The sequence below is a fragment of the Spea bombifrons genome, chromosome 2, assembly GCF_027358695.1.
Source record: "Spea bombifrons isolate aSpeBom1 chromosome 2, aSpeBom1.2.pri, whole genome shotgun sequence".
Lineage (NCBI taxonomy): Eukaryota > Metazoa > Chordata > Amphibia > Anura > Pelobatidae > Spea > Spea bombifrons.
In genome coordinates, this window is record NC_071088.1 from 140,124,399 (window position 1) to 140,151,966 (window position 27,568).

A 27,568-nucleotide genomic window follows, 5' to 3' on the forward strand; every position below is an offset into this window, starting at 1 on the left:
CTTCTCGTAGCGACGCGTCGAGCTGTGCTTTCTGCGGATGCGGCCTTAATTGTGTTTGTTGGCCTCTTTCGAGGGCCTTCCTTCTATGCCGACCGTACTAGCTTTCGAGGCAGGCCTACTCTTAACAGGATAGACGCCTCGCGAGGGGCTTAATGTGGCCTATGTTTCATGAGCCTTTCGTGGAAACGTTCTGCGTACCAACATCAAATGGTAGCCAAGTCCTGTTGCCCGGCTCGTGCGTTAAGGTCGCCAAGGGGTAAATGCTCCTTCCCCGGCGCGAGGTCCCGCTGATGGGCGGTGCTACCGCGTGCAAATTTTTGTGCTGCAAAGCGCTCTGGGAATGCTGGATTTTACGAGCGCAGCTTAACACGGGAAGACTTTTCCCTGAAGGGCAACGATGAGGAATTTCCTGTGTGCAGGCACCTTGTCCACGCAGCTGTTCTGCACAGAGCCGAGTGTTGGAGCAGTAACCCCCACCACGACTTTAGCGAGGGGTGTGGAAGTGGCGCCCCCCACCATCTCCTATGGCAACTCATACTTACCTGGCAGGGGAGATACCCTGATCACGAAGGGGGTTCTCCCAGGGTGAGGCTCAGCCATTGCACTCCGGCTGTGCTGACCCCTGCGATTTCCCCAAATGCGGGAAACTCGACTGCATAATTTCTGGTAGTGGGGGACTGCGTTCGCGCTTTCCCCTGATCATCCCGGTTTAACGATAGAGCCCGGGGATTATCTCCGGTATCAGCTGGTGGTTCTCCAGGCGTGGCCCTTGCCGCTGCCTCCTAAGGGGGCTGCTCTAGCGCCTTAAGGCGCGCCTCCGTTATGGTTAGGGAAAAGGGTGCCGCCCCAGGCTCTTTGCGGCCTCGTCAGGTGTTGCTCCTGCGTCAGAGACAATGTATCTGCATAAGCCCCACCCCTGGGAGGTCTTAAATCTTAAACGTGTGGTCTCATCACTCACGCTTCTCTGGTTGGTTTTTTTTCCTTCTTGCTTTTCCAAAGCGTGCAAAAACGCCATCACAGAGCGTCCTCGGCCAAGCCGCTGATGTTGCCGTTCTGCGCTGCCTCGCAGCCTGCCTTGGATGTAATGTATGTTCAGTGGTTGAATAAACGCAATCTAGCCTACTTCACGCATTGACTTCTAAGAAAAAGCGTTACGAATTGGTTTTTTTTTTGTTTGTTTTCATAAGATTCATGCATTGCAAAGTCTTCTTCTCTTTCGGTGTTGTGCGAATGTCTTAGCTTTAGTTTGTCGCTGCAAGCTATATAGCGATGCCTTTTGGTGGGACGGTGTCCCTCGCAGGGCGGACGTCAAGACTATACTTTCAGGGATCGTTTCTATAGCGCCCGACCGGAGAAACGTGCTCGGAAGTGGTCAGGCTCGGTAACCGTGATGAAGATCTCACGTGCGTTCCCCTGAGCGCGAAGCGAGTATCAAGCGCCGTGGCTAACGGCTGCCTGTTGCTTTTGATGACTGTTCCTTTCTTCCCGAGGGCAGGTTAGGAGGGGGAACGCGCAAGCTGAGCGGTTACTTCTCGTAGCGACGCGTCGAGCTGTGCTTTCTGCGGATGCGGCCTTAATTGTGTTTGTTGGCCTCTTTCGAGGGCCTTCCTTCTATGCCGACCGTACTAGCTTTCGAGGCAGGCCTACTCTTAACAGGATAGACGCCTCGCGAGGGGCTTAATGTGGCCTATGTTTCATGAGCCTTTCGTGGAAACGTTCTGCGTACCAACATCAAATGGTAGCCAAGTCCTGTTGCCCGGCTCGTGCGTTAAGGTCGCCAAGGGGTAAATGCTCCTTCCCCGGCGCGAGGTCCCGCTGATGGGCGGTGCTACCGCGTGCAAATTTTTGTGCTGCAAAGCGCTCTGGGAATGCTGGATTTTACGAGCGCAGCTTAACACGGGAAGACTTTTCCCTGAAGGGCAACGATGAGGAATTTCCTGTGTGCAGGCACCTTGTCCACGCAGCTGTTCTGCACAGAGCCGAGTGTTGGAGCAGTAACCCCCACCACGACTTTAGCGAGGGGTGTGGAAGTGGCGCCCCCCACCATCTCCTATGGCAACTCATACTTACCTGGCAGGGGAGATACCCTGATCACGAAGGGGGTTCTCCCAGGGTGAGGCTCAGCCATTGCACTCCGGCTGTGCTGACCCCTGCGATTTCCCCAAATGCGGGAAACTCGACTGCATAATTTCTGGTAGTGGGGGACTGCGTTCGCGCTTTCCCCTGATCATCCCGGTTTAACGATAGAGCCCGGGGATTATCTCCGGTATCAGCTGGTGGTTCTCCAGGCGTGGCCCTTGCCGCTGCCTCCTAAGGGGGCTGCTCTAGCGCCTTAAGGCGCGCCTCCGTTATGGTTAGGGAAAAGGGTGCCGCCCCAGGCTCTTTGCGGCCTCGTCAGGTGTTGCTCCTGCGTCAGAGACAATGTATCTGCATAAGCCCCACCCCTGGGAGGTCTTAAATCTTAAACGTGTGGTCTCATCACTCACGCTTCTCTGGTTGGTTTTTTTTCCTTCTTGCTTTTCCAAAGCGTGCAAAAACGCCATCACAGAGCGTCCTCGGCCAAGCCGCTGATGTTGCCGTTCTGCGCTGCCTCGCAGCCTGCCTTGGATGTAATGTATGTTCAGTGGTTGAATAAACGCAATCTAGCCTACTTCACGCATTGACCTCTAAGAAAAAGCGTTACGAATTGGTTTTTTTTTTTGTTTGTTTTCATAAGATTCATGCATTGCAAAGTCTTCTTCTCTTTCGGTGTTGTGCGAATGTCTTAGCTTTAGTTTGTCGCTGCAAGCTATATAGCGATGCCTTTTGGTGGGACGGTGTCCCTCGCAGGGCGGACGTCAAGACTATACTTTCAGGGATCGTTTCTATAGCGCCCGACCGGAGAAACGTGCTCGGAAGTGGTCAGGCTCGGTAACCGTGATGAAGAGCTCACGTGCGTTCCCCTGAGCGCGAAGCGAGTATCAAGCGCCGTGGCTAACGGCTGCCTGTTGCTTCTGATGACTGTTCCTTTCTTCCCGAGGGCAGGTTAGGAGGGGGAACGCGCAAGCTGAGCGGTTACTTCTCGTAGCGACGCGTCGAGCTGTGCTTTCTGCGGATGCGGCCTTAATTGTGTTTGTTGGCCTCTTTCGAGGGCCTTCCTTCTATGCCGACCGTACTAGCTTTCGAGGCAGGCCTACTCTTAACAGGATAGACGCCTCGCGAGGGGCTTAATGTGGCCTATGTTTCATGAGCCTTTCGTGGAAACGTTCTGCGTACCAACATCAAATGGTGGCCAAGTCCTGTTGCCCGGCTCGTGCGTTAAGGTCGCCAAGGGGTAAATGCTCCTTCCCCGGCGCGAGGTCCCGCTGATGGGCGGTGCTACCGCGTGCAAATTTTTGTGCTGCAAAGCGCTCTGGGAATGCTGGATTTTACGAGCGCAGCTTAACACGGGAAGACTTTTCCCTGAAGGGCAACGATGAGGAATTTCCTGTGTGCAGGCACCTTGTCCACGCAGCTGTTCTGCACAGAGCCGAGTGTTGGAGCAGTAACCCCCACCACGACTTTAGCGAGGGGTGTGGAAGTGGCGCCCCCCACCATCTCCTATGGCAACTCATACTTACCTGGCAGGGGAGATACCCTGATCACGAAGGGGGTTCTCCCAGGGTGAGGCTCAGCCATTGCACTCCGGCTGTGCTGACCCCTGCGATTTCCCCAAATGCGGGAAACTCGACTGCATAATTTCTGGTAGTGGGGGACTGCGTTCGCGCTTTCCCCTGATCATCCCGGTTTAACGATAGAGCCCGGGGATTATCTCCGGTATCAGCTGGTGGTTCTCCAGGCGTGGCCCTTGCCGCTGCCTCCTAAGGGGGCTGCTCTAGCGCCTTAAGGCGCGCCTCCGTTATGGTTAGGGAAAAGGGTGCCGCCCCAGGCTCTTTGCGGCCTCGTCAGGTGTTGCTCCTGCGTCAGAGACAATATATCTGCATAAGCCCCACCCCTGGGAGGTCTTAAATCTTAAACGTGTGGTCTCATCACTCACGCTTCTCTGGTTGGTTTTTTTTCCTTCTTGCTTTTCCAAAGCGTGCAAAAACGCCATCACAGAGCGTCCTCGGCCAAGCCGCTGATGTTGCCGTTCTGCGCTGCCTCGCAGCCTGCCTTGGATGTAATGTATGTTCAGTGGTTGAATAAACGCAATCTAGCCTACTTCACGCATTGACCTCTAAGAAAAAGCGTTACGAATTGGTTTTTTTTTTTGTTTGTTTTCATAAGATTCATGCATTGCAAAGTCTTCTTCTCTTTCGGTGTTGTGCGAATGTCTTAGCTTTAGTTTGTCGCTGCAAGCTATATAGCGATGCCTTTTGGTGGGACGGTGTCCCTCGCAGGGCGGACGTCAAGACTATACTTTCAGGGATCGTTTCTATAGCGCCCGACCGGAGAAACGTGCTCGGAAGTGGTCAGGCTCGGTAACCGTGATGAAGAGCTCACGTGCGTTCCCCTGAGCGCGAAGCGAGTATCAAGCGCCGTGGCTAACGGCTGCCTGTTGCTTCTGATGACTGTTCCTTTCTTCCCGAGGGCAGGTTAGGAGGGGGAACGCGCAAGCTGAGCGGTTACTTCTCGTAGCGACGCGTCGAGCTGTGCTTTCTGCGGATGCGGCCTTAATTGTGTTTGTTGGCCTCTTTCGAGGGCCTTCCTTCTATGCCGACCGTACTAGCTTTCGAGGCAGGCCTACTCTTAACAGGATAGACGCCTCGCGAGGGGCTTAATGTGGCCTATGTTTCATGAGCCTTTCGTGGAAACGTTCTGCGTACCAACATCAAATGGTAGCCAAGTCCTGTTGCCCGGCTCGTGCGTTAAGGTCGCCAAGGGGTAAATGCTCCTTCCCCGGCGCGAGGTCCCGCTGATGGGCGGTGCTACCGCGTGCAAATTTTTGTGCTGCAAAGCGCTCTGGGAATGCTGGATTTTACGAGCGCAGCTTAACACGGGAAGACTTTTCCCTGAAGGGCAACGATGAGGAATTTCCTGTGTGCAGGCACCTTGTCCACGCAGCTGTTCTGCACAGAGCCGAGTGTTGGAGCAGTAACCCCCACCACGACTTTAGCGAGGGTTGTGGAAGTGGCGCCCCCCACCATCTCCTATGGCAACTCATACTTACCTGGCAGGGGAGATACCCTGATCACGAAAGGAGTTCTCCCAGGGTGAGGCTCAGCCATTGCACTCCGGCTGTGCTGACCCCTGCGATTTCCCCAAATGCGGGAAACTCGACTGCATAATTTCTGGTAGTGGGGGACTGCGTTCGCGCTTTCCCCTGATCATCCCGGTTTAACGATAGAGCCCGGGGATTATCTCCGGTATCAGCTGGTGGTTCTCCAGGCGTGGCCCTTGCCGCTGCCTCCTAAGGGGGCTGCTCTAGCGCCTTAAGGCGCGCCTCCGTTATGGTTAGGGAAAAGGGTGCCGCCCCAGGCTCTTTGCGGCCTCGTCAGGTGTTGCTCCTGCGTCAGAGACAATATATCTGCATAAGCCCCACCCCTGGGAGGTCTTAAATCTTAAACGTGTGGTCTCATCACTCACGCTTCTCTGGTTGGTTTTTTTTCCTTCTTGCTTTTCCAAAGCGTGCAAAAACGCCATCACAGAGCGTCCTCGGCCAAGCCGCTGATGTTGCCGTTCTGCGCTGCCTCGCAGCCTGCCTTGGATGTAATGTATGTTCAGTGGTTGAATAAACGCAATCTAGCCTACTTCACGCATTGACTTCTAAGAAAAAGCGTTACGAATTGTTTTTTTTTTTGTTTGTTTTCATAAGATTCATGCATTGCAAAGTCTTCTTCTCTTTCGGTGTTGTGCGAATGTCTTAGCTTTAGTTTGTCGCTGCAAGCTATATAGCGATGCCTTTTGGTGGGACGGTGTCCCTCGCAGGGCGGACGTCAAGACTATACTTTCAGGGATCGTTTCTATAGCGCCCGACCGGAGAAACGTGCTCGGAAGTGGTCAGGCTCGGTAACCGTGATGAAGAGCTCACGTGCGTTCCCCTGAGCGCGAAGCGAGTATCAAGCGCCGTGGCTAACGGCTGCCTGTTGCTTTTGATGACTGTTCCTTTCTTCCCGAGGGCAGGTTAGGAGGGGGAACGCGCAAGCTGAGCGGTTACTTCTCGTAGCGACGCGTCGAGCTGTGCTTTCTGCGGATGCGGCCTTAATTGTGTTTGTTGGCCTCTTTCGAGGGCCTTCCTTCTATGCCGACCGTACTAGCTTTCGAGGCAGGCCTACTCTTAACAGGATAGACGCCTCGCGAGGGGCTTAATGTGGCCTATGTTTCATGAGCCTTTCGTGGAAACGTTCTGCGTACCAACATCAAATGGTAGCCAAGTCCTGTTGCCCGGCTCGTGCGTTAAGGTCGCCAAGGGGTAAATGCTCCTTCCCCGGCGCGAGGTCCCGCTGATGGGCGGTGCTACCGCGTGCAAATTTTTGTGCTGCAAAGCGCTCTGGGAATGCTGGATTTTACGAGCGCAGCTTAACACGGGAAGACTTTTCCCTGAAGGGCAACGATGAGGAATTTCCTGTGTGCAGGCACCTTGTCCACGCAGCTGTTCTGCACAGAGCCGAGTGTTGGAGCAGTAACCCCCACCACGACTTTAGCGAGGGGTGTGGAAGTGGCGCCCCCCACCATCTCCTATGGCAACTCATACTTACCTGGCAGGGGAGATACCCTGATCACGAAGGGGGTTCTCCCAGGGTGAGGCTCAGCCATTGCACTCCGGCTGTGCTGACCCCTGCGATTTCCCCAAATGCGGGAAACTCGACTGCATAATTTCTGGTAGTGGGGGACTGCGTTCGCGCTTTCCCCTGATCATCCCGGTTTAACGATAGAGCCCGGGGATTATCTCCGGTATCAGCTGGTGGTTCTCCAGGCGTGGCCCTTGCCGCTGCCTCCTAAGGGGGCTGCTCTAGCGCCTTAAGGCGCGCCTCCGTTATGGTTAGGGAAAAGGGTGCCGCCCCAGGCTCTTTGCGGCCTCGTCAGGTGTTGCTCCTGCGTCAGAGACAATATATCTGCATAAGCCCCACCCCTGGGAGGTCTTAAATCTTAAACGTGTGGTCTCATCACTCACGCTTCTCTGGTTGGTTTTTTTTCCTTCTTGCTTTTCCAAAGCGTGCAAAAACGCCATCACAGAGCGTCCTCGGCCAAGCCGCTGATGTTGCCGTTCTGCGCTGCCTCGCAGCCTGCCTTGGATGTAATGTATGTTCAGTGGTTGAATAAACGCAATCTAGCCTACTTCACGCATTGACCTCTAAGAAAAAGCGTTACGAATTGGTTTTTTTTTTGTTTGTTTTCATAAGATTCATGCATTGCAAAGTCTTCTTCTCTTTCGGTGTTGTGCGAATGTCTTAGCTTTAGTTTGTCGCTGCAAGCTATATAGCGATGCCTTTTGGTGGGACGGTGTCCCTCGCAGGGCGGACGTCAAGACTATACTTTCAGGGATCGTTTCTATAGCGCCCGACCGGAGAAACGTGCTCGGAAGTGGTCAGGCTCGGTAACCGTGATGAAGAGCTCACGTGCGTTCCCCTGAGCGTGAAGCGAGTATCAAGCGCCGTGGCTAACGGCTGCCTGTTGCTTCTGATGACTGTTCCTTTCTTCCCGAGGGCAGGTTAGGAGGGGGAACGCGCAAGCTGAGCGGTTACTTCTCGTAGCGACGCGTCGAGCTGTGCTTTCTGCGGATGCGGCCTTAATTGTGTTTGTTGGCCTCTTTCGAGGGCCTTCCTTCTATGCCGACCGTACTAGCTTTCGAGGCAGGCCTACTCTTAACAGGATAGACGCCTCGCGAGGGGCTTAATGTGGCCTATGTTTCATGAGCCTTTCGTGGAAACGTTCTGCGTACCAACATCAAATGGTAGCCAAGTCCTGTTGCCCGGCTCGTGCGTTAAGGTCGCCAAGGGGTAAATGCTCCTTCCCCGGCGCGAGGTCCCGCTGATGGGCGGTGCTACCGCGTGCAAATTTTTGTGCTGCAAAGCGCTCTGGGAATGCTGGATTTTACGAGCGCAGCTTAACACGGGAAGACTTTTCCCTGAAGGGCAACGATGAGGAATTTCCTGTGTGCAGGCACCTTGTCCACGCAGCTGTTCTGCACAGAGCCGAGTGTTGGAGCAGTAACCCCCACCACGACTTTAGCGAGGGGTGTGGAAGTGGCGCCCCCCACCATCTCCTATGGCAACTCATACTTACCTGGCAGGGGAGATACCCTGATCACGAAGGGGGTTCTCCCAGGGTGAGGCTCAGCCATTGCACTCCGGCTGTGCTGACCCCTGCGATTTCCCCAAATGCGGGAAACTCGACTGCATAATTTCTGGTAGTGGGGGACTGCGTTCGCGCTTTCCCCTGATCATCCCGGTTTAACGATAGAGCCCGGGGATTATCTCCGGTATCAGCTGGTGGTTCTCCAGGCGTGGCCCTTGCCGCTGCCTCCTAAGGGGGCTGCTCTAGCGCCTTAAGGCGCGCCTCCGTTATGGTTAGGGAAAAGGGTGCCGCCCCAGGCTCTTTGCGGCCTCGTCAGGTGTTGCTCCTGCGTCAGAGACAATGTATCTGCATAAGCCCCACCCCTGGGAGGTCTTAAATCTTAAACGTGTGGTCTCATCACTCACGCTTCTCTGGTTGGTTTTTTTTCCTTCTTGCTTTTCCAAAGCGTGCAAAAACGCCATCACAGAGCGTCCTCGGCCAAGCCGCTGATGTTGCCGTTCTGCGCTGCCTCGCAGCCTGCCTTGGATGTAATGTATGTTCAGTGGTTGAATAAACGCAATCTAGCCTACTTCACGCATTGACCTCTAAGAAAAAGCGTTACGAATTGGTTTTTTTTTTGTTTGTTTTCATAAGATTCATGCATTGCAAAGTCTTCTTCTCTTTCGGTGTTGTGCGAATGTCTTAGCTTTAGTTTGTCGCTGCAAGCTATATAGCGATGCCTTTTGGTGGGACGGTGTCCCTCGCAGGGCGGACGTCAAGACTATACTTTCAGGGATCGTTTCTATAGCGCCCGACCGGAGAAACGTGCTCGGAAGTGGTCAGGCTCGGTAACCGTGATGAAGAGCTCACGTGCGTTCCCCTGAGCGCGAAGCGAGTATCAAGCGCCGTGGCTAACGGCTGCCTGTTGCTTTTGATGACTGTTCCTTTCTTCCCGAGGGCAGGTTAGGAGGGGGAACGCGCAAGCTGAGCGGTTACTTCTCGTAGCGACGCGTCGAGCTGTGCTTTCTGCGGATGCGGCCTTAATTGTGTTTGTTGGCCTCTTTCGAGGGCCTTCCTTCTATGCCGACCGTACTAGCTTTTGAGGCAGGCCTACTCTTAACAGGATAGACGCCTCGCGAGGGGCTTAATGTGGCCTATGTTTCATGAGCCTTTCGTGGAAACGTTCTGCGTACCAACATCAAATGGTAGCCAAGTCCTGTTGCCCGGCTCGTGCGTTAAGGTCGCCAAGGGGTAAATGCTCCTTCCCCGGCGCGAGGTCCCGCTGATGGGCGGTGCTACCGCGTGCAAATTTTTGTGCTGCAAAGCGCTCTGGGAATGCTGGATTTTACGAGCGCAGCTTAACACGGGAAGACTTTTCCCTGAAGGGCAACGATGACGAATTTCCTGTGTGCAGGCACCTTGTCCACGCAGCTGTTCTGCACAGAGCCGAGTGTTGGAGCAGTAACCCCCACCACGACTTTAGCGAGGGGTGTGGAAGTGGCGACCCCCACCATCTCCTATGGCAACTCATACTTACCTGGCAGGGGAGATACCCTGATCACGAAGGGGGTTCTCCCAGGGTGAGGCTCAGCCATTGCACTCCGGCTGTGCTGACCCCTGCGATTTCCCCAAATGCGGGAAACTCGACTGCATAATTTCTGGTAGTGGGGGACTGCGTTCGCGCTTTCCCCTGATCATCCCGGTTTAACGATAGAGCCCGGGGATTATCTCCGGTATCAGCTGGTGGTTCTCCAGGCGTGGCCCTTGCCGCTGCCTCCTAAGGGGGCTGCTCTAGCGCCTTAAGGCGCGCCTCCGTTATGGTTAGGGAAAAGGGTGCCGCCCCAGGCTCTTTGCGGCCTCGTCAGGTGTTGCTCCTGCGTCAGAGACAATATATCTGCATAAGCCCCACCCCTGGGAGGTCTTAAATCTTAAACGTGTGGTCTCATCACTCACGCTTCTCTGGTTGGTTTTTTTTCCTTCTTGCTTTTCCAAAGCGTGCAAAAACGCCATCACAGAGCGTCCTCGGCCAAGCCGCTGATGTTGCCGTTCTGCGCTGCCTCGCAGCCTGCCTTGGATGTAATGTATGTTCAGTGGTTGAATAAACGCAATCTAGCCTACTTCACGCATTGACCTCTAAGAAAAAGCGTTACGAATTGGTTTTTTTTTTGTTTGTTTTCATAAGATTCATGCATTGCAAAGTCTTCTTCTCTTTCGGTGTTGTGCGAATGTCTTAGCTTTAGTTTGTCGCTGCAAGCTATATAGCGATGCCTTTTGGTGGGACGGTGTCCCTCGCAGGGCGGACGTCAAGACTATACTTTCAGGGATCGTTTCTATAGCGCCCGACCGGAGAAACGTGCTCGGAAGTGGTCAGGCTCGGTAACCGTGATGAAGAGCTCACGTGCGTTCCCCTGAGCGCGAAGCGAGTATCAAGCGCCGTGGCTAACGGCTGCCTGTTGCTTCTGATGACTGTTCCTTTCTTCCCGAGGGCAGGTTAGGAGGGGGAACGCGCAAGCTGAGCGGTTACTTCTCGTAGCGACGCGTCGAGCTGTGCTTTCTGCGGATGCGGCCTTAATTGTGTTTGTTGGCCTCTTTCGAGGGCCTTCCTTCTGTGCCGACCGTACTAGCTTTCGAGGCAGGCCTACTCTTAACAGGATAGACGCCTCGCGAGGGGCTTAATGTGGCCTATGTTTCATGAGCCTTTCGTGGAAACGTTCTGCGTACCAACATCAAATGGTAGCCAAGTCCTGTTGCCCGGCTCGTGCGTTAAGGTCGCCAAGGGGTAAATGCTCCTTCCCCGGCGCGAGGTCCCGCTGATGGGCGGTGCTACCGCGTGCAAATTTTTGTGCTGCAAAGCGCTCTGGGAATGCTGGATTTTACGAGCGCAGCTTAACACGGGAAGACTTTTCCCTGAAGGGCAACGATGAGGAATTTCCTGTGTGCAGGCACCTTGTCCACGCAGCTGTTCTGCACAGAGCCGAGTGTTGGAGCAGTAACCCCCACCACGACTTTAGCGAGGGGTGTGGAAGTGGCGCCCCCCACCATCTCCTATGGCAACTCATACTTACCTGGCAGGGGAGATACCCTGATCACGAAGGGGGTTCTCCCAGGATGAGGCTCAGCCATTGCACTCCGGCTGTGCTGACCCCTGCGATTTCCCCAAATGCGGGAAACTCGACTGCATAATTTCTGGTAGTGGGGGACTGCGTTCGCGCTTTCCCCTGACCATCCCGGTTTAACGATAGAGCCCGGGGATTATCTCCGGTATCAGCTGGTGGTTCTCCAGGCGTGGCCCTTGCCGCTGCCTCCTAAGGGGGCTGCTCTAGCGCCTTAAGGCGCGCCTCCGTTATGGTTAGGGAAAAGGGTGCCGCCCCAGGCTCTTTGCGGCCTCGTCAGGTGTTGCTCCTGCGTCAGAGACAATGTATCTGCATAAGCCCCACCCCTGGGAGGTCTTAAATCTTAAACGTGTGGTCTCATCACTCACGCTTCTCTGGTTGGTTTTTTTTCCTTCTTGCTTTTCCAAAGCGTGCAAAAACGCCATCACAGAGCGTCCTCGGCCAAGCCGCTGATGTTGCCGTTCTGCGCTGCCTCGCAGCCTGCCTTGGATGTAATGTATGTTCAGTGGTTGAATAAACGCAATCTAGCCTACTTCACGCATTGACTTCTAAGAAAAAGCGTTACGAATTGGTTTTTTTTTTGTTTGTTTTCATAAGATTCATGCATTGCAAAGTCTTCTTCTCTTTCGGTGTTGTGCGAATGTCTTAGCTTTAGTTTGTCGCTGCAAGCTATATAGCGATGCCTTTTGGTGGGACGGTGTCCCTCGCAGGGCGGACGTCAAGACTATACTTTCAGGGATCGTTTCTATAGCGCCCGACCGGAGAAACGTGCTCGGAAGTGGTCAGGCTCGGTAACCGTGATGAAGAGCTCACGTGCGTTCCCCTGAGCGCGAAGCGAGTATCAAGCGCCGTGGCTAACGGCTGCCTGTTGCTTTTGATGACTGTTCCTTTCTTCCCGAGGGCAGGTTAGGAGGGGGAACGCGCAAGCTGAGCGGTTACTTCTCGTAGCGACGCGTCGAGCTGTGCTTTCTGCGGATGCGGCCTTAATTGTGTTTGTTGGCCTCTTTCGAGGGCCTTCCTTCTATGCCGACCGTACTAGCTTTCGAGGCAGGCCTACTCTTAACAGGATAGACGCCTCGCGAGGGGCTTAATGTGGCCTATGTTTCATGAGCCTTTCGTGGAAACGTTCTGCGTACCAACATCAAATGGTAGCCAAGTCCTGTTGCCCGGCTCGTGCGTTAAGGTCGCCAAGGGGTAAATGCTCCTTCCCCGGCGCGAGGTCCCGCTGATGGGCGGTGCTACCGCGTGCAAATTTTTGTGCTGCAAAGCGCTCTGGGAATGCTGGATTTTACGAGCGCAGCTTAACACGGGAAGACTTTTCCCTGAAGGGCAACGATGAGGAATTTCCTGTGTGCAGGCACCTTGTCCACGCAGCTGTTCTGCACAGAGCCGAGTGTTGGAGCAGTAACCCCCACCACGACTTTAGCGAGGGGTGTGGAAGTGGCGCCCCCCACCATCTCCTATGGCAACTCATACTTACCTGGCAGGGGAGATACCCTGATCACGAAGGGGGTTCTCCCAGGGTGAGGCTCAGCCATTGCACTCCGGCTGTGCTGACCCCTGCGATTTCCCCAAATGCGGGAAACTCGACTGCATAATTTCTGGTAGTGGGGGACTGCGTTCGCGCTTTCCCCTGATCATCCCGGTTTAACGATAGAGCCCGGGGATTATCTCCGGTATCAGCTGGTGGTTCTCCAGGCGTGGCCCTTGCCGCTGCCTCCTAAGGGGGCTGCTCTAGCGCCTTAAGGCGCGCCTCCGTTATGGTTAGGGAAAAGGGTGCCGCCCCAGGCTCTTTGCGGCCTCGTCAGGTGTTGCTCCTGCGTCAGAGACAATATATCTGCATAAGCCCCACCCCTGGGAGGTCTTAAATCTTAAACGTGTGGTCTCATCACTCACGCTTCTCTGGTTGGTTTTTTTTCCTTCTTGCTTTTCCAAAGCGTGCAAAAACGCCATCACAGAGCGTCCTCGGCCAAGCCGCTGATGTTGCCGTTCTGCGCTGCCTCGCAGCCTGCCTTGGATGTAATGTATGTTCAGTGGTTGAATAAACGCAATCTAGCCTACTTCACGCATTGACCTCTAAGAAAAAGCGTTACGAATTGGTTTTTTTTTTGTTTGTTTTCATAAGATTCATGCATTGCAAAGTCTTCTTCTCTTTCGGTGTTGTGCGAATGTCTTAGCTTTAGTTTGTCGCTGCAAGCTATATAGCGATGCCTTTTGGTGGGACGGTGTCCCTCGCAGGGCGGACGTCAAGACTATACTTTCAGGGATCGTTTCTATAGCGCCCGACCGGAGAAACGTGCTCGGAAGTGGTCAGGCTCGGTAACCGTGATGAAGAGCTCACGTGCGTTCCCCTGAGCGTGAAGCGAGTATCAAGCGCCGTGGCTAACGGCTGCCTGTTGCTTCTGATGACTGTTCCTTTCTTCCCGAGGGCAGGTTAGGAGGGGGAACGCGCAAGCTGAGCGGTTACTTCTCGTAGCGACGCGTCGAGCTGTGCTTTCTGCGGATGCGGCCTTAATTGTGTTTGTTGGCCTCTTTCGAGGGCCTTCCTTCTATGCCGACCGTACTAGCTTTCGAGGCAGGCCTACTCTTAACAGGATAGACGCCTCGCGAGGGGCTTAATGTGGCCTATGTTTCATGAGCCTTTCGTGGAAACGTTCTGCGTACCAACATCAAATGGTAGCCAAGTCCTGTTGCCCGGCTCGTGCGTTAAGGTCGCCAAGGGGTAAATGCTCCTTCCCCGGCGCGAGGTCCCGCTGATGGGCGGTGCTACCGCGTGCAAATTTTTGTGCTGCAAAGCGCTCTGGGAATGCTGGATTTTACGAGCGCAGCTTAACACGGGAAGACTTTTCCCTGAAGGGCAACGATGAGGAATTTCCTGTGTGCAGGCACCTTGTCCACGCAGCTGTTCTGCACAGAGCCGAGTGTTGGAGCAGTAACCCCCACCACGACTTTAGCGAGGGGTGTGGAAGTGGCGCCCCCCACCATCTCCTATGGCAACTCATACTTACCTGGCAGGGGAGATACCCTGATCACGAAGGGGGTTCTCCCAGGGTGAGGCTCAGCCATTGCACTCCGGCTGTGCTGACCCCTGCGATTTCCCCAAATGCGGGAAACTCGACTGCATAATTTCTGGTAGTGGGGGACTGCGTTCGCGCTTTCCCCTGATCATCCCGGTTTAACGATAGAGCCCGGGGATTATCTCCGGTATCAGCTGGTGGTTCTCCAGGCGTGGCCCTTGCCGCTGCCTCCTAAGGGGGCTGCTCTAGCGCCTTAAGGCGCGCCTCCGTTATGGTTAGGGAAAAGGGTGCCGCCCCAGGCTCTTTGCGGCCTCGTCAGGTGTTGCTCCTGCGTCAGAGACAATGTATCTGCATAAGCCCCACCCCTGGGAGGTCTTAAATCTTAAACGTGTGGTCTCATCACTCACGCTTCTCTGGTTGGTTTTTTTTCCTTCTTGCTTTTCCAAAGCGTGCAAAAACGCCATCACAGAGCGTCCTCGGCCAAGCCGCTGATGTTGCCGTTCTGCGCTGCCTCGCAGCCTGCCTTGGATGTAATGTATGTTCAGTGGTTGAATAAACGCAATCTAGCCTACTTCACGCATTGACCTCTAAGAAAAAGCGTTACGAATTGGTTTTTTTTTTGTTTGTTTTCATAAGATTCATGCATTGCAAAGTCTTCTTCTCTTTCGGTGTTGTGCGAATGTCTTAGCTTTAGTTTGTCGCTGCAAGCTATATAGCGATGCCTTTTGGTGGGACGGTGTCCCTCGCAGGGCGGACGTCAAGACTATACTTTCAGGGATCGTTTCTATAGCGCCCGACCGGAGAAACGTGCTCGGAAGTGGTCAGGCTCGGTAACCGTGATGAAGAGCTCACGTGCGTTCCCCTGAGCGCGAAGCGAGTATCAAGCGCCGTGGCTAACGGCTGCCTGTTGCTTTTGATGACTGTTCCTTTCTTCCCGAGGGCAGGTTAGGAGGGGGAACGCGCAAGCTGAGCGGTTACTTCTCGTAGCGACGCGTCGAGCTGTGCTTTCTGCGGATGCGGCCTTAATTGTGTTTGTTGGCCTCTTTCGAGGGCCTTCCTTCTATGCCGACCGTACTAGCTTTCGAGGCAGGCCTACTCTTAACAGGATAGACGCCTCGCGAGGGGCTTAATGTGGCCTATGTTTCATGAGCCTTTCGTGGAAACGTTCTGCGTACCAACATCAAATGGTAGCCAAGTCCTGTTGCCCGGCTCGTGCGTTAAGGTCGCCAAGGGGTAAATGCTCCTTCCCCGGCGCGAGGTCCCGCTGATGGGCGGTGCTACCGCGTGCAAATTTTTGTGCTGCAAAGCGCTCTGGGAATGCTGGATTTTACGAGCGCAGCTTAACACGGGAAGACTTTTCCCTGAAGGGCAACGATGAGGAATTTCCTGTGTGCAGGCACCTTGTCCACGCAGCTGTTCTGCACAGAGCCGAGTGTTGGAGCAGTAACCCCCACCACGACTTTAGCGAGGGGTGTGGAAGTGGCGACCCCCACCATCTCCTATGGCAACTCATACTTACCTGGCAGGGGAGATACCCTGATCACGAAGGGGGTTCTCCCAGGGTGAGGCTCAGCCATTGCACTCCGGCTGTGCTGACCCCTGCGATTTCCCCAAATGCGAGAAACTCGACTGCATAATTTCTGGTAGTGGGGGACTGCGTTCGCGCTTTCCCCTGATCATCCCGGTTTAACGATAGAGCCCGGGGATTATCTCCGGTATCAGCTGGTGGTTCTCCAGGCGTGGCCCTTGCCGCTGCCTCCTAAGGGGGCTGCTCTAGCGCCTTAAGGCGCGCCTCCGTTATGGTTAGGGAAAAGGGTGCCGCCCCAGGCTCTTTGCGGCCTCGTCAGGTGTTGCTCCTGCGTCAGAGACAATATATCTGCATAAGCCCCACCCCTGGGAGGTCTTAAATCTTAAACGTGTGGTCTCATCACTCACGCTTCTCTGGTTGGTTTTTTTTCCTTCTTGCTTTTCCAAAGCGTGCAAAAACGCCATCACAGAGCGTCCTCGGCCAAGCCGCTGATGTTGCCGTTCTGCGCTGCCTCGCAGCCTGCCTTGGATGTAATGTTTGTTCAGTGGTTGAATAAACGCAATCTAGCCTACTTCACGCTTTGACATCTAAGAAAAAGCGTTACGAATTGGTTTTTTTTTTTGTTTGTTTTCATAAGATTCATGCATTGCAAAGTCTTCTTCTCTTTCGGTGTTGTGCGAATGTCTTAGCTTTAGTTTGTCGCTGCAAGCTATATAGCGATGCCTTTTGGTGGGACGGTGTCCCTCGCAGGGCGGACGTCAAGACTATACTTTCAGGGATCGTTTCTATAGCGCCCGACCGGAGAAACGTGCTCGGAAGTGGTCAGGCTCGGTAACCGTGATGAAGAGCTCACGTGCGTTCCCCTGAGCGTGAAGCGAGTATCAAGCGCCGTGGCTAACGGCTGCCTGTTGCTTCTGATGACTGTTCCTTTCTTCCCGAGGGCAGGTTAGGAGGGGGAACGCGCAAGCTGAGCGGTTGCTTCTCGTAGCGACGCGTCGAGCTGTGCTTTCTGCGGATGCGGCCTTAATTGTGTTTGTTGGCCTCTTTCGAGGGCCTTCCTTCTATGCCGACCGTACTAGCTTTCGAGGCAGGCCTACTCTTAACAGGATAGACGCCTCGCGAGGGGCTTAATGTGGCCTATGTTTCATGAGCCTTTCGTGGAAACGTTCTGCGTACCAACATCAAATGGTAGCCAAGTCCTGTTGCCCGGCTCGTGCGTTAAGGTCGCCAAGGGGTAAATGCTCCTTCCCCGGCGCGAGGTCCCGCTGATGGGCGGTGCTACCGCGTGCAAATTTTTGTGCTGCAAAGCGCTCTGGGAATGCTGGATTTTACGAGCGCAGCTTAACACGGGAAGACTTTTCCCTGAAGGGCAACGATGAGGAATTTCCTGTGTGCAGGCACCTTGTCCACGCAGCTGTTCTGCACAGAGCCGAGTGTTGGAGCAGTAACCCCCACCACGACTTTAGCGAGGGGTGTGGAAGTGGCGCCCCCCACCATCTCCTATGGCAACTCATACTTACCTGGCAGGGGAGATACCCTGATCACGAAGGGGGTTCTCCCAGGGTGAGGCTCAGCCATTGCACTCCGGCTGTGCTGACCCCTGCGATTTCCCCAAATGCGGGAAACTCGACTGCATAATTTCTGGTAGTGGGGGACTGCGTTCGCGCTTTCCCCTGATCATCCCGGTTTAACGATAGAGCCCGGGGATTATCTCCGGTATCAGCTGGTGGTTCTCCAGGCGTGGCCCTTGCCGCTGCCTCCTAAGGGGGCTGCTCTAGCGCCTTAAGGCGCGCCTCCGTTATGGTTAGGGAAAAGGGTGCCGCCCCAGGCTCTTTGCGGCCTCGTCAGGTGTTGCTCCTGCGTCAGAGACAATATATCTGCATAAGCCCCACCCCTGGGAGGTCTTAAATCTTAAACGTGTGGTCTCATCACTCACGCTTCTCTGGTTGGTTTTTTTTCCTTCTTGCTTTTCCAAAGCGTGCAAAAACGCCATCACAGAGCGTCCTCGGCCAAGCCGCTGATGTTGCCGTTCTGCGCTGCCTCGCAGCCTGCCTTGGATGTAATGTATGTTCAGTGGTTGAATAAACGCAATCTAGCCTACTTCACGCATTGACTTCTAAGAAAAAGCGTTACGAATTGGTTTTTTTTTTGTTTGTTTTCATAAGATTCATGCATTGCAAAGTCTTCTTCTCTTTCGGTGTTGTGCGAATGTCTTAGCTTTAGTTTGTCGCTGCAAGCTATATAGCGATGCCTTTTGGTGGGACGGTGTCCCTCGCAGGGCGGACGTCAAGACTATACTTTCAGGGATCGTTTCTATAGCGCCCGACCGGAGAAACGTGCTCGGAAGTGGTCAGGCTCGGTAACCGTGATGAAGAGCTCACGTGCGTTCCCCTGAGCGCGAAGCGAGTATCAAGCGCCGTGGCTAACGGCTGCCTGTTGCTTCTGATGACTGTTCCTTTCTTCCCGAGGGCAGGTTAGGAGGGGGAACGCGCAAGCTGAGCGGTTACTTCTCGTAGCGACGCGTCGAGCTGTGCTTTCTGCGGATGCGGCCTTAATTGTGTTTGTTGGCCTCTTTCGAGGGCCTTCCTTCTATGCCGACCGTACTAGCTTTCGAGGCAGGCCTACTCTTAACAGGATAGACGCCTCGCGAGGGGCTTAATGTGGCCTATGTTTCATGAGCCTTTCGTGGAAACGTTCTGCGTACCAACATCAAATGGTAGCCAAGTCCTGTTGCCCGGCTCGTGCGTTAAGGTCGCCAAGGGGTAAATGCTCCTTCCCCGGCGCGAGGTCCCGCTGATGGGCGGTGCTACCGCGTGCAAATTTTTGTGCTGCAAAGCGCTCTGGGAATGCTGGATTTTACGAGCGCAGCTTAACACGGGAAGACTTTTCCCTGAAGGGCAACGATGAGGAATTTCCTGTGTGCAGGCACCTTGTCCACGCAGCTGTTCTGCACAGAGCCGAGTGTTGGAGCAGTAACCCCCACCACGACTTTAGCGAGGGGTGTGGAAGTGGCGCCCCCCACCATCTCCTATGGCAACTCATACTTACCTGGCAGGGGAGATACCCTGATCACGAAGGGGGTTCTCCCAGGGTGAGGCTCAGCCATTGCACTCCGGCTGTGCTGACCCCTGCGATTTCCCCAAATGCGGGAAACTCGACTGCATAATTTCTGGTAGTGGGGGACTGCGTTCGCGCTTACCCCTGATCATCCCGGTTTAACGATAGAGCCCGGGGATTATCTTCGGTATCAGCTGGTGGTTCTCCAGGCGTGGCCCTTGCCGCTGCCTCCTAAGGGGGCTGCTCTAGCGCCTTAAGGCGCGCCTCCGTTATGGTTAGGGAAAAGGGTGCCGCCCCAGGCTCTTTGCGGCCTCGTCAGGTGTTGCTCCTGCGTCAGAGACAATATATCTGCATAAGCCCCACCCCTGGGAGGTCTTAAATCTTAAACGTGTGGTCTCATCACTCACGCTTCTCTGGTTGGTTTTTTTTCCTTCTTGCTTTTCCAAAGCGTGCAAAAACGCCATCACAGAGCGTCCTCGGCCAAGCCGCTGATGTTGCCGTTCTGCGCTGCCTCGCAGCCTGCCTTGGATGTAATGTATGTTCAGTGGTTGAATAAACGCAATCTAGCCTACTTCACGCATTGACCTCTAAGAAAAAGCGTTACGAATTGGTTTTTTTTTTGTTTGTTTTCATAAGATTCATGCATTGCAAAGTCTTCTTCTCTTTCGGTGTTGTGCGAATGTCTTAGCTTTAGTTTGTCGCTGCAAGCTATATAGCGATGCCTTTTGGTGGGACGGTGTCCCTCGCAGGGCGGACGTCAAGACTATACTTTCAGGGATCGTTTCTATAGCGCCCGACCGGAGAAACGTGCTCGGAAGTGGTCAGGCTCGGTAACCGTGATGAAGAGCTCACGTGCGTTCCCCTGAGCGCGAAGCGAGTATCAAGCGCCGTGGCTAACGGCTGCCTGTTGCTTCTGATGACTGTTCCTTTCTTCCCGAGGGCAGGTTAGGAGGGGGAACGCGCAAGCTGAGCGGTTACTTCTCGTAGCGACGCGTCGAGCTGTGCTTTCTGCGGATGCGGCCTTAATTGTGTTTGTTGGCCTCTTTCGAGGGCCTTCCTTCTGTGCCGACCGTACTAGCTTTCGAGGCAGGCCTACTCTTAACAGGATAGACGCCTCGCGAGGGGCTTAATGTGGCCTATGTTTCATGAGCCTTTCGTGGAAACGTTCTGCGTACCAACATCAAATGGTAGCCAAGTCCTGTTGCCCGGCTCGTGCGTTAAGGTCGCCAAGGGGTAAATGCTCCTTCCCCGGCGCGAGGTCCCGCTGATGGGCGGTGCTACCGCGTGCAAATTTTTGTGCTGCAAAGCGCTCTGGGAATGCTGGATTTTACGAGCGCAGCTTAACACGGGAAGACTTTTCCCTGAAGGGCAACGATGAGGAATTTCCTGTGTGCAGGCACCTTGTCCACGCAGCTGTTCTGCACAGAGCCGAGTGTTGGAGCAGTAACCCCCACCACGACTTTAGCGAGGGGTGTGGAAGTGGCGCCCCCCACCATCTCCTATGGCAACTCATACTTACTTGGCAGGGGAGATACCCTGATCACGAAGGGGGTTCTCCCAGGGTGAGGCTCAGCCATTGCACTCCGGCTGTGCTGACCCCTGCGATTTCCCCAAATGCGGGAAACTCGACTGCATAATTTCTGGTAGTGGGGGACTGCGTTCGCGCTTTCCCCTGATCATCCCGGTTTAACGATAGAGCCCGGGGATTATCTCCGGTATCAGCTGGTGGTTCTCCAGGCGTGGCCCTTGCCGCTGCCTCCTAAGGGGGCTGCTCTAGCGCCTTAAGGCGCGCCTCCGTTATGGTTAGGGAAAAGGGTGCCGCCCCAGGCTCTTTGCGGCCTCGTCAGGTGTTGCTCCTGCGTCAGAGACAATGTATCTGCATAAGCCCCACCCCTGGGAGGTCTTAAATCTTAAACGTGTGGTCTCATCACTCACGCTTCTCTGGTTGGTTTTTTTTCCTTCTTGCTTTTCCAAAGCGTGCAAAAACGCCATCACAGAGCGTCCTCGGCCAAGCCGCTGATGTTGCCGTTCTGCGCTGCCTCGCAGCCTGCCTTGGATGTAATGTATGTTCAGTGGTTGAATAAACGCAATCTAGCCTACTTCACGCATTGACTTCTAAGAAAAAGCGTTACGAATTGGTTTTTTTTTTGTTTGTTTTCATAAGATTCATGCATTGCAAAGTCTTCTTCTCTTTCGGTGTTGTGCGAATGTCTTAGCTTTAGTTTGTCGCTGCAAGCTATATAGCGATGCCTTTTGGTGGGACGGTGTCCCTCGCAGGGCGGACGTCAAGACTATACTTTCAGGGATCGTTTCTATAGCGCCCGACCGGAGAAACGTGCTCGGAAGTGGTCAGGCTCGGTAACCGTGATGAAGAGCTCACGTGCGTTCCCCTGAGCGCGAAGCGAGTATCAAGCGCCATGGCTAACGGCTGCCTGTTGCTTCTGATGACTGTTCCTTTCTTCCCGAGGGCAGGTTAGGAGGGGGAACGCGCAAGCTGAGCGGTTACTTCTCGTAGCGACGCGTCGAGCTGTGCTTTCTGCGGATGCGGCCTTAATTGTGTTTGTTGGCCTCTTTCGAGGGCCTTCCTTCTATGCCGACCGTACTAGCTTTCGAGGCAGGCCTACTCTTAACAGGATAGACGCCTCGCGAGGGGCTTAATGTGGCCTATGTTTCATGAGCCTTTCGTGGAAACGTTCTGCGTACCAACATCAAATGGTAGCCAAGTCCTGTTGCCCGGCTCGTGCGTTAAGGTCGCCAAGGGGTAAATGCTCCTTCCCCGGCGCGAGGTCCCGCTGATGGGCGGTGCTACCGCGTGCAAATTTTTGTGCTGCAAAGCGCTCTGGGAATGCTGGATTTTACGAGCGCAGCTTAACACGGGAAGACTTTTCCCTGAAGGGCAACGATGAGGAATTTCCTGTGTGCAGGCACCTTGTCCACGCAGCTGTTCTGCACAGAGCCGAGTGTTGGAGCAGTAACCCCCACCACGACTTTAGCGAGGGGTGTGGAAGTGGCGCCCCCCACCATCTCCTATGGCAACTCATACTTACCTGGCAGGGGAGATACCCTGATCACGAAGGGGGTTCTCCCAGGGTGAGGCTCAGCCATTGCACTCCGGCTGTGCTGACCCCTGCGATTTCCCCAAATGCGGGAAACTCGACTGCATAATTTCTGGTAGTGGGGGACTGCGTTTGCGCTTTCCCCTGATCATCCCGGTTTAACGATAGAGCCCGGGGATTATCTCCGGTATCAGCTGGTGGTTCTCCAGGCGTGGCCCTTGCCGCTGCCTCCTAAGGGGGCTGCTCTAGCGCCTTAAGGCGCGCCTCCGTTATGGTTAGGGAAAAGGGTGCCGCCCCAGGCTCTTTGCGGCCTCGTCAGGTGTTGCTCCTGCGTCAGAGACAATGTATCTGCATAAGCCCCACCCCTGGGAGGTCTTAAATCTTAAACGTGTGGTCTCATCACTCACGCTTCTCTGGTTGGTTTTTTTTCCTTCTTGCTTTTCCAAAGCATGCAAAAACGCCATCACAGAGCGTCCTCGGCCAAGCCGCTGATGTTGCCGTTCTGCGCTGCCTCGCAGCCTGCCTTGGATGTAATGTATGTTCAGTGGTTGAATAAACGCAATCTAGCCTACTTCACGCATTGACTTCTAAGAAAAAGCGTTACGAATTGGTTTTTTTTTTGTTTGTTTTCATAAGATTCATGCATTGCAAAGTCTTCTTCTCTTTCGGTGTTGTGCGAATGTCTTAGCTTTCGTTTGTCGCTGCAAGCTATATAGCGATGCCTTTTGGTGGGACGGTGTCCCTCGCAGGGCGGACGTCAAGACTATACTTTCAGGGATCGTTTCTATAGCGCCCGACCGGAGAAACGTGCTCGGAAGTGGTCAGGCTCGGTAACCGTGATGAAGAGCTCACGTGCGTTCCCCTGAGCGCGAAGCGAGTATCAAGCGCCGTGGCTAACGGCTGCCTGTTGCTTCTGATGACTGTTCCTTTCTTCCCGAGGGCAGGTTAGGAGGGGGAACGCGCAAGCTGAGCGGTTACTTCTCGTAGCGACGCGTCGAGCTGTGCTTTCTGCGGATGCGGCCTTAATTGTGTTTGTTGGCCTCTTTCGAGGGCCTTCCTTCTATGCCGACCGTACTAGCTTTCGAGGCAGGCCTACTCTTAACAGGATAGACGCCTCGCGAGGGGCTTAATGTGGCCTATGTTTCATGAGCCTTTCGTGGAAACGTTCTGCGTACCAACATCAAATGGTAGCCAAGTCCTGTTGCCCGGCTCGTGCGTTAAGGTCGCCAAGGGGTAAATGCTCCTTCCCCGGCGCGAGGTCCCGCTGATGGGCGGTGCTACCGCGTGCAAATTTTTGTGCTGCAAAGCGCTCTGGGAATGCTGGATTTTACGAGCGCAGCTTAACACGGGAAGACTTTTCCCTGAAGGGCAACGATGAGGAATTTCCTGTGTGCAGGCACCTTGTCCACGCAGCTGTTCTGCACAGAGCCGAGTGTTGGAGCAGTAACCCCCACCACGACTTTAGCGAGGGGTGTGGAAGTGGCGCCCCTCACCATCTCCTATGGCAACTCATACTTACCTGGCAGGGGAGATACCCTGATCACGAAGGGGGTTCTCCCAGGGTGAGGCTCAGCCATTGCACTCCGGCTGTGCTGACCCCTGCGATTTCCCCAAATGCGGGAAACTCGACTGCATAATTTCTGGTAGTGGGGGACTGCGTTCGCGCTTTCCCCTGATCATCCCGGTTTAACGATAGAGCCCGGGGATTATCTCCGGTATCAGCTGGTGGTTCTCCAGGCGTGGCCCTTGCCGCTGCCTCCTAAGGGGACTGCTCTAGCGCCTTAAGGCGCGCCTCCGTTATGGTTAGGGAAAAGGGTGCCGCCCCAGGCTCTTTGCGGCCTCGTCAGGTGTTGCTCCTGCGTCAGAGACAATGTATCTGCATAAGCCCCACCCCTGGGAGGTCTTAAATCTTAAACGTGTGGTCTCATCACTCACGCTTCTCTGGTTGGTTTTTTTTCCTTCTTGCTTTTCCAAAGCGTGCAAAAACGCCATCACAGAGCGTCCTCGGCCAAGCCGCTGATGTTGCCGTTCTGCGCTGCCTCGCAGCCTGCCTTGGATGTAATGTATGTTCAGTGGTTGAATAAACGCAATCTAGCCTACTTCACGCATTGACTTCTAAGAAAAAGCGTTACGAATTGGTTTTTTTTTTGTTTGTTTTCATAAGATTCATGCATTGCAAAGTCTTCTTCTCTTTCGGTGTTGTGCGAATGTCTTAGCTTTAGTTTGTCGCTGCAAGCTATATAGCGATGCCTTTTGGTGGGACGGTGTCCCTCGCAGGGCGGACGTCAAGACTATACTTTCAGGGATCGTTTCTATAGCGCCCGACCGGAGAAACGTGCTCGGAAGTGGTCAGGCTCGGTAACCGTGATGAAGAGCTCACGTGCGTTCCCCTGAGCGCGAAGCGAGTATCAAGCGCCGTGGCTAACGGCTGCCTGTTGCTTCTGATGACTGTTCCTTTCTTCCCGAGGGCAGGTTAGGAGGGGGAACGCGCAAGCTGAGCGGTTACTTCTCGTAGCGACGCGTCGAGCTGTGCTTTCTGCGGATGCGGCCTTAATTGTGTTTGTTGGCCTCTTTCGAGGGCCTTCCTTCTATGCCGACCGTACTAGCTTTCGAGGCAGGCCTACTCTTAACAGGATAGACGCCTCGCGAGGGGCTTAATGTGGCCTATGTTTCATGAGCCTTTCGTGGAAACGTTCTGCGTACCAACATCAAATGGTAGCCAAGTCCTGTTGCCCGGCTCGTGCGTTAAGGTCGCCAAGGGGTAAATGCTCCTTCCCCGGCGCGAGGTCCCGCTGATGGGCGGTGCTACCGCGTGCAAATTTTTGTGCTGCAAAGCGCTCTGGGAATGCTGGATTTTACGAGCGCAGCTTAACACGGGAAGACTTTTCCCTGAAGGGCAACGATGAGGAATTTCCTGTGTGCAGGCACCTTGTCCACGCAGCTGTTCTGCACAGAGCCGAGTGTTGGAGCAGTAACCCCCACCACGACTTTAGCGAGGGGTGTGGAAGTGGCGCCCCCCACCATCTCCTATGGCAACTCATACTTACCTGGCAGGGGAGATACCCTGATCACGAAGGGGGTTCTCCCAGGGTGAGGCTCAGCCATTGCACTCCGGCTGTGCTGACCCCTGCGATTTCCCCAAATGCGGGAAACTCGACTGCATAATTTCTGGTAGTGGGGGACTGCGTTCGCGCTTTCCCCTGATCATCCCGGTTTAACGATAGAGCCCGGGGATTATCTCCGGTATCAGCTGGTGGTTCTCCAGGCGTGGCCCTTGCCGCTGCCTCCTAAGGGGGCTGCTCTAGCGCCTTAAGGCGCGCCTCCGTTATGGTTAGGGAAAAGGGTGCCGCCCCAGGCTCTTTGCGGCCTCGTCAGGTGTTGCTCCTGCGTCAGAGACAATATATCTGCATAAGCCCCACCCCTGGGAGGTCTTAAATCTTAAACGTGTGGTCTCATCACTCACGCTTCTCTGGTTGGTTTTTTTTCCTTCTTGCTTTTCCAAAGCGTGCAAAAACGCCATCACAGAGCGTCCTCGGCCAAGCCGCTGATGTTGCCGTTCTGCGCTGCCTCGCAGCCTGCCTTGGATGTAATGTATGTTCAGTGGTTGAATAAACGCAATCTAGCCTACTTCACTCATTGACCTCTAAGAAAAAGCGTTACGAATTGGTTTTTTTTTTTGTTTGTTTTCATAAGATTCATGCATTGCAAAGTCTTCTTCTCTTTCGGTGTTGTGCGAATGTCTTAGCTTTAGTTTGTCGCTGCAAGCTATATAGCGATGCCTTTTGGTGGGACGGTGTCCCTCGCAGGGCGGACGTCAAGACTATACTTTCAGGGATCGTTTCTATAGCGCCCGACCGGAGAAACGTGCTCGGAAGTGGTCAGGCTCGGTAACCGTGATGAAGAGCTCACGTGCGTTCCCCTGAGCGTGAAGCGAGTATCAAGCGCCGTGGCTAACGGCTGCCTGTTGCTTCTGATGACTGTTCCTTTCTTCCCGAGGGCAGGTTAGGAGGGGGAACGCGCAAGCTGAGCGGTTACTTCTCGTAGCGACGCGTCGAGCTGTGCTTTCTGCGGATGCGGCCTTAATTGTGTTTGTTGGCCTCTTTCGAGGGCCTTCCTTCTATGCCGACCGTACTAGCTTTCGAGGCAGGCCTACTCTTAACAGGATAGACGCCTCGCGAGGGGCTTAATGTGGCCTATGTTTCATGAGCCTTTCGTGGAAACGTTCTGCGTACCAACATCAAATGGTAGCCAAGTCCTGTTGCCCGGCTCGTGCGTTAAGGTCGCCAAGGGGTAAATGCTCCTTCCCCGGCGTGAGGTCCCGCTGATGGGCGGTGCTACCGCGTGCAAATTTTTGTGCTGCAAAGCGCTCTGGGAATGCTGGATTTTACGAGCGCAGCTTAACACGGGAAGACTTTTCCCTGAAGGGCAACGATGAGGAATTTCCTGTGTGCAGGCACCTTGTCCACGCAGCTGTTCTGCACAGAGCCGAGTGTTGGAGCAGTAACCCCCACCACGACTTTAGCGAGGGGTGTGGAAGTGGCGCCCCCCACCATCTCCTATGGCAACTCATACTTACCTGGCAGGGGAGATACCCTGATCACGAAGGGGGTTCTCCCAGGGTGAGGCTCAGCCATTGCACTCCGGCTGTGCTGACCCCTGCGATTTCCCCAAATGCGGGAAACTCGACTGCATAATTTCTGGTAGTGGGGGACTGCGTTCGCGCTTTCCCCTGATCATCCCGGTTTAACGATAGAGCCCGGGGATTATCTCCGGTATCAGCTGGTGGTTCTCCAGGCGTGGCCCTTGCCGCTGCCTCCTAAGGGGGCTGCTCTAGCGCCTTAAGGCGCGCCTCCGTTATGGTTAGGGAAAAGGGTGCCGCCCCAGGCTCTTTGCGGCCTCGTCAGGTGTTGCTCCTGCGTCAGAGACAATATATCTGCATAAGCCCCACCCCTGGGAGGTCTTAAATCTTAAACGTGTGGTCTCATCACTCACGCTTCTCTGGTTGGTTTTTTTTCCTTCTTGCTTTTCCAAAGCGTGCAAAAACGCCATCACAGAGCGTCCTCGGCCAAGCCGCTGATGTTGCCGTTCTGCGCTGCCTCGCAGCCTGCCTTGGATGTAATGTATGTTCAGTGGTTGAATAAACGCAATCTAGCCTACTTCACGCATTGACCTCTAAGAAAAAGCGTTACGAATTGGTTTTTTTTTTGTTTGTTTTCATAAGATTCATGCATTGCAAAGTCTTCTTCTCTTTCGGTGTTGTGCGAATGTCTTAGCTTTAGTTTGTCGCTGCAAGCTATATAGCGATGCCTTTTGGTGGGACGGTGTCCCTCGCAGGGCGGACGTCAAGACTATACTTTCAGGGATCGTTTCTATAGCGCCCGACCGGAGAAACGTGCTCGGAAGTGGTCAGGCTCGGTAACCGTGATGAAGAGCTCACGTGCGTTCCCCTGAGCGTGAAGCGAGTATCAAGCGCCGTGGCTAACGGCTGCCTGTTGCTTCTGATGACTGTTCCTTTCTTCCCGAGGGCAGGTTAGGAGGGGGAACGCGCAAGCTGAGCGGTTACTTCTCGTAGCGACGCGTCGAGCTGTGCTTTCTGCGGATGCGGCCTTAATTGTGTTTGTT

General features: G+C 54.4%; 36 non-coding genes across 36 annotated transcripts; all 36 read left to right on the forward strand.

The window, feature by feature from the left end:
* The first annotated feature begins 534 nt into the window (after window positions 1-534).
* On the forward strand, window positions 535-698 carry LOC128480900 (U1 spliceosomal RNA). Its single transcript, XR_008350681.1, has one exon. It is a non-coding gene; the product is annotated as a U1 spliceosomal RNA (small nuclear RNA).
* Window positions 699-1,310: 612 nt separating this feature from the next.
* Window positions 1,311-1,526, forward strand: LOC128475512 (small nucleolar RNA U3). Its single transcript, XR_008346569.1, has one exon. It is a non-coding gene; the product is annotated as a small nucleolar RNA U3 (small nucleolar RNA).
* Window positions 1,527-2,062: 536 nt separating this feature from the next.
* Window positions 2,063-2,226, forward strand: LOC128480901 (U1 spliceosomal RNA). The gene has a single exon (XR_008350682.1). It is a non-coding gene; the product is annotated as a U1 spliceosomal RNA (small nuclear RNA).
* A 613-nt stretch (window positions 2,227-2,839) lies between these two features.
* LOC128475576 (small nucleolar RNA U3) lies at window positions 2,840-3,055 on the forward strand. The gene has a single exon (XR_008346630.1). It is a non-coding gene; the product is annotated as a small nucleolar RNA U3 (small nucleolar RNA).
* A 536-nt stretch (window positions 3,056-3,591) lies between these two features.
* Window positions 3,592-3,755, forward strand: LOC128480902 (U1 spliceosomal RNA). The gene has a single exon (XR_008350683.1). It is a non-coding gene; the product is annotated as a U1 spliceosomal RNA (small nuclear RNA).
* Window positions 3,756-4,368: 613 nt separating this feature from the next.
* LOC128475578 (small nucleolar RNA U3) lies at window positions 4,369-4,584 on the forward strand. The gene has a single exon (XR_008346632.1). It is a non-coding gene; the product is annotated as a small nucleolar RNA U3 (small nucleolar RNA).
* Window positions 4,585-5,120: 536 nt separating this feature from the next.
* LOC128481102 (U1 spliceosomal RNA) lies at window positions 5,121-5,284 on the forward strand. The gene has a single exon (XR_008350874.1). It is a non-coding gene; the product is annotated as a U1 spliceosomal RNA (small nuclear RNA).
* A 612-nt stretch (window positions 5,285-5,896) lies between these two features.
* LOC128481250 (small nucleolar RNA U3) lies at window positions 5,897-6,112 on the forward strand. Its single transcript, XR_008351002.1, has one exon. It is a non-coding gene; the product is annotated as a small nucleolar RNA U3 (small nucleolar RNA).
* A 536-nt stretch (window positions 6,113-6,648) lies between these two features.
* On the forward strand, window positions 6,649-6,812 carry LOC128480903 (U1 spliceosomal RNA). Its single transcript, XR_008350684.1, has one exon. It is a non-coding gene; the product is annotated as a U1 spliceosomal RNA (small nuclear RNA).
* Window positions 6,813-7,424: 612 nt separating this feature from the next.
* LOC128475487 (small nucleolar RNA U3) lies at window positions 7,425-7,640 on the forward strand. Its single transcript, XR_008346545.1, has one exon. It is a non-coding gene; the product is annotated as a small nucleolar RNA U3 (small nucleolar RNA).
* Window positions 7,641-8,176: 536 nt separating this feature from the next.
* Window positions 8,177-8,340, forward strand: LOC128480904 (U1 spliceosomal RNA). Its single transcript, XR_008350685.1, has one exon. It is a non-coding gene; the product is annotated as a U1 spliceosomal RNA (small nuclear RNA).
* A 612-nt stretch (window positions 8,341-8,952) lies between these two features.
* LOC128481251 (small nucleolar RNA U3) lies at window positions 8,953-9,168 on the forward strand. The gene has a single exon (XR_008351003.1). It is a non-coding gene; the product is annotated as a small nucleolar RNA U3 (small nucleolar RNA).
* A 536-nt stretch (window positions 9,169-9,704) lies between these two features.
* On the forward strand, window positions 9,705-9,868 carry LOC128480905 (U1 spliceosomal RNA). Its single transcript, XR_008350686.1, has one exon. It is a non-coding gene; the product is annotated as a U1 spliceosomal RNA (small nuclear RNA).
* A 612-nt stretch (window positions 9,869-10,480) lies between these two features.
* LOC128475579 (small nucleolar RNA U3) lies at window positions 10,481-10,696 on the forward strand. The gene has a single exon (XR_008346633.1). It is a non-coding gene; the product is annotated as a small nucleolar RNA U3 (small nucleolar RNA).
* Window positions 10,697-11,232: 536 nt separating this feature from the next.
* LOC128481047 (U1 spliceosomal RNA) lies at window positions 11,233-11,396 on the forward strand. The gene has a single exon (XR_008350821.1). It is a non-coding gene; the product is annotated as a U1 spliceosomal RNA (small nuclear RNA).
* A 612-nt stretch (window positions 11,397-12,008) lies between these two features.
* On the forward strand, window positions 12,009-12,224 carry LOC128481252 (small nucleolar RNA U3). The gene has a single exon (XR_008351004.1). It is a non-coding gene; the product is annotated as a small nucleolar RNA U3 (small nucleolar RNA).
* A 536-nt stretch (window positions 12,225-12,760) lies between these two features.
* Window positions 12,761-12,924, forward strand: LOC128480906 (U1 spliceosomal RNA). The gene has a single exon (XR_008350687.1). It is a non-coding gene; the product is annotated as a U1 spliceosomal RNA (small nuclear RNA).
* Window positions 12,925-13,536: 612 nt separating this feature from the next.
* LOC128475488 (small nucleolar RNA U3) lies at window positions 13,537-13,752 on the forward strand. The gene has a single exon (XR_008346546.1). It is a non-coding gene; the product is annotated as a small nucleolar RNA U3 (small nucleolar RNA).
* A 536-nt stretch (window positions 13,753-14,288) lies between these two features.
* On the forward strand, window positions 14,289-14,452 carry LOC128480907 (U1 spliceosomal RNA). The gene has a single exon (XR_008350688.1). It is a non-coding gene; the product is annotated as a U1 spliceosomal RNA (small nuclear RNA).
* A 612-nt stretch (window positions 14,453-15,064) lies between these two features.
* On the forward strand, window positions 15,065-15,280 carry LOC128475443 (small nucleolar RNA U3). The gene has a single exon (XR_008346503.1). It is a non-coding gene; the product is annotated as a small nucleolar RNA U3 (small nucleolar RNA).
* A 536-nt stretch (window positions 15,281-15,816) lies between these two features.
* Window positions 15,817-15,980, forward strand: LOC128481051 (U1 spliceosomal RNA). The gene has a single exon (XR_008350825.1). It is a non-coding gene; the product is annotated as a U1 spliceosomal RNA (small nuclear RNA).
* Window positions 15,981-16,593: 613 nt separating this feature from the next.
* LOC128475489 (small nucleolar RNA U3) lies at window positions 16,594-16,809 on the forward strand. Its single transcript, XR_008346547.1, has one exon. It is a non-coding gene; the product is annotated as a small nucleolar RNA U3 (small nucleolar RNA).
* A 536-nt stretch (window positions 16,810-17,345) lies between these two features.
* LOC128480909 (U1 spliceosomal RNA) lies at window positions 17,346-17,509 on the forward strand. Its single transcript, XR_008350690.1, has one exon. It is a non-coding gene; the product is annotated as a U1 spliceosomal RNA (small nuclear RNA).
* Window positions 17,510-18,121: 612 nt separating this feature from the next.
* On the forward strand, window positions 18,122-18,337 carry LOC128475580 (small nucleolar RNA U3). Its single transcript, XR_008346634.1, has one exon. It is a non-coding gene; the product is annotated as a small nucleolar RNA U3 (small nucleolar RNA).
* Window positions 18,338-18,873: 536 nt separating this feature from the next.
* Window positions 18,874-19,037, forward strand: LOC128480988 (U1 spliceosomal RNA). Its single transcript, XR_008350766.1, has one exon. It is a non-coding gene; the product is annotated as a U1 spliceosomal RNA (small nuclear RNA).
* Window positions 19,038-19,649: 612 nt separating this feature from the next.
* On the forward strand, window positions 19,650-19,865 carry LOC128475581 (small nucleolar RNA U3). The gene has a single exon (XR_008346635.1). It is a non-coding gene; the product is annotated as a small nucleolar RNA U3 (small nucleolar RNA).
* A 536-nt stretch (window positions 19,866-20,401) lies between these two features.
* Window positions 20,402-20,565, forward strand: LOC128480978 (U1 spliceosomal RNA). The gene has a single exon (XR_008350757.1). It is a non-coding gene; the product is annotated as a U1 spliceosomal RNA (small nuclear RNA).
* A 612-nt stretch (window positions 20,566-21,177) lies between these two features.
* On the forward strand, window positions 21,178-21,393 carry LOC128475665 (small nucleolar RNA U3). The gene has a single exon (XR_008346715.1). It is a non-coding gene; the product is annotated as a small nucleolar RNA U3 (small nucleolar RNA).
* Window positions 21,394-21,929: 536 nt separating this feature from the next.
* Window positions 21,930-22,093, forward strand: LOC128480967 (U1 spliceosomal RNA). The gene has a single exon (XR_008350746.1). It is a non-coding gene; the product is annotated as a U1 spliceosomal RNA (small nuclear RNA).
* A 612-nt stretch (window positions 22,094-22,705) lies between these two features.
* On the forward strand, window positions 22,706-22,921 carry LOC128475582 (small nucleolar RNA U3). Its single transcript, XR_008346636.1, has one exon. It is a non-coding gene; the product is annotated as a small nucleolar RNA U3 (small nucleolar RNA).
* A 536-nt stretch (window positions 22,922-23,457) lies between these two features.
* Window positions 23,458-23,621, forward strand: LOC128480910 (U1 spliceosomal RNA). The gene has a single exon (XR_008350691.1). It is a non-coding gene; the product is annotated as a U1 spliceosomal RNA (small nuclear RNA).
* A 612-nt stretch (window positions 23,622-24,233) lies between these two features.
* Window positions 24,234-24,449, forward strand: LOC128475583 (small nucleolar RNA U3). Its single transcript, XR_008346637.1, has one exon. It is a non-coding gene; the product is annotated as a small nucleolar RNA U3 (small nucleolar RNA).
* Window positions 24,450-24,985: 536 nt separating this feature from the next.
* LOC128480911 (U1 spliceosomal RNA) lies at window positions 24,986-25,149 on the forward strand. Its single transcript, XR_008350692.1, has one exon. It is a non-coding gene; the product is annotated as a U1 spliceosomal RNA (small nuclear RNA).
* A 613-nt stretch (window positions 25,150-25,762) lies between these two features.
* Window positions 25,763-25,978, forward strand: LOC128475490 (small nucleolar RNA U3). The gene has a single exon (XR_008346548.1). It is a non-coding gene; the product is annotated as a small nucleolar RNA U3 (small nucleolar RNA).
* A 536-nt stretch (window positions 25,979-26,514) lies between these two features.
* Window positions 26,515-26,678, forward strand: LOC128480912 (U1 spliceosomal RNA). The gene has a single exon (XR_008350693.1). It is a non-coding gene; the product is annotated as a U1 spliceosomal RNA (small nuclear RNA).
* A 612-nt stretch (window positions 26,679-27,290) lies between these two features.
* Window positions 27,291-27,506, forward strand: LOC128475491 (small nucleolar RNA U3). Its single transcript, XR_008346549.1, has one exon. It is a non-coding gene; the product is annotated as a small nucleolar RNA U3 (small nucleolar RNA).
* Window positions 27,507-27,568: the final 62 nt, after the last annotated feature.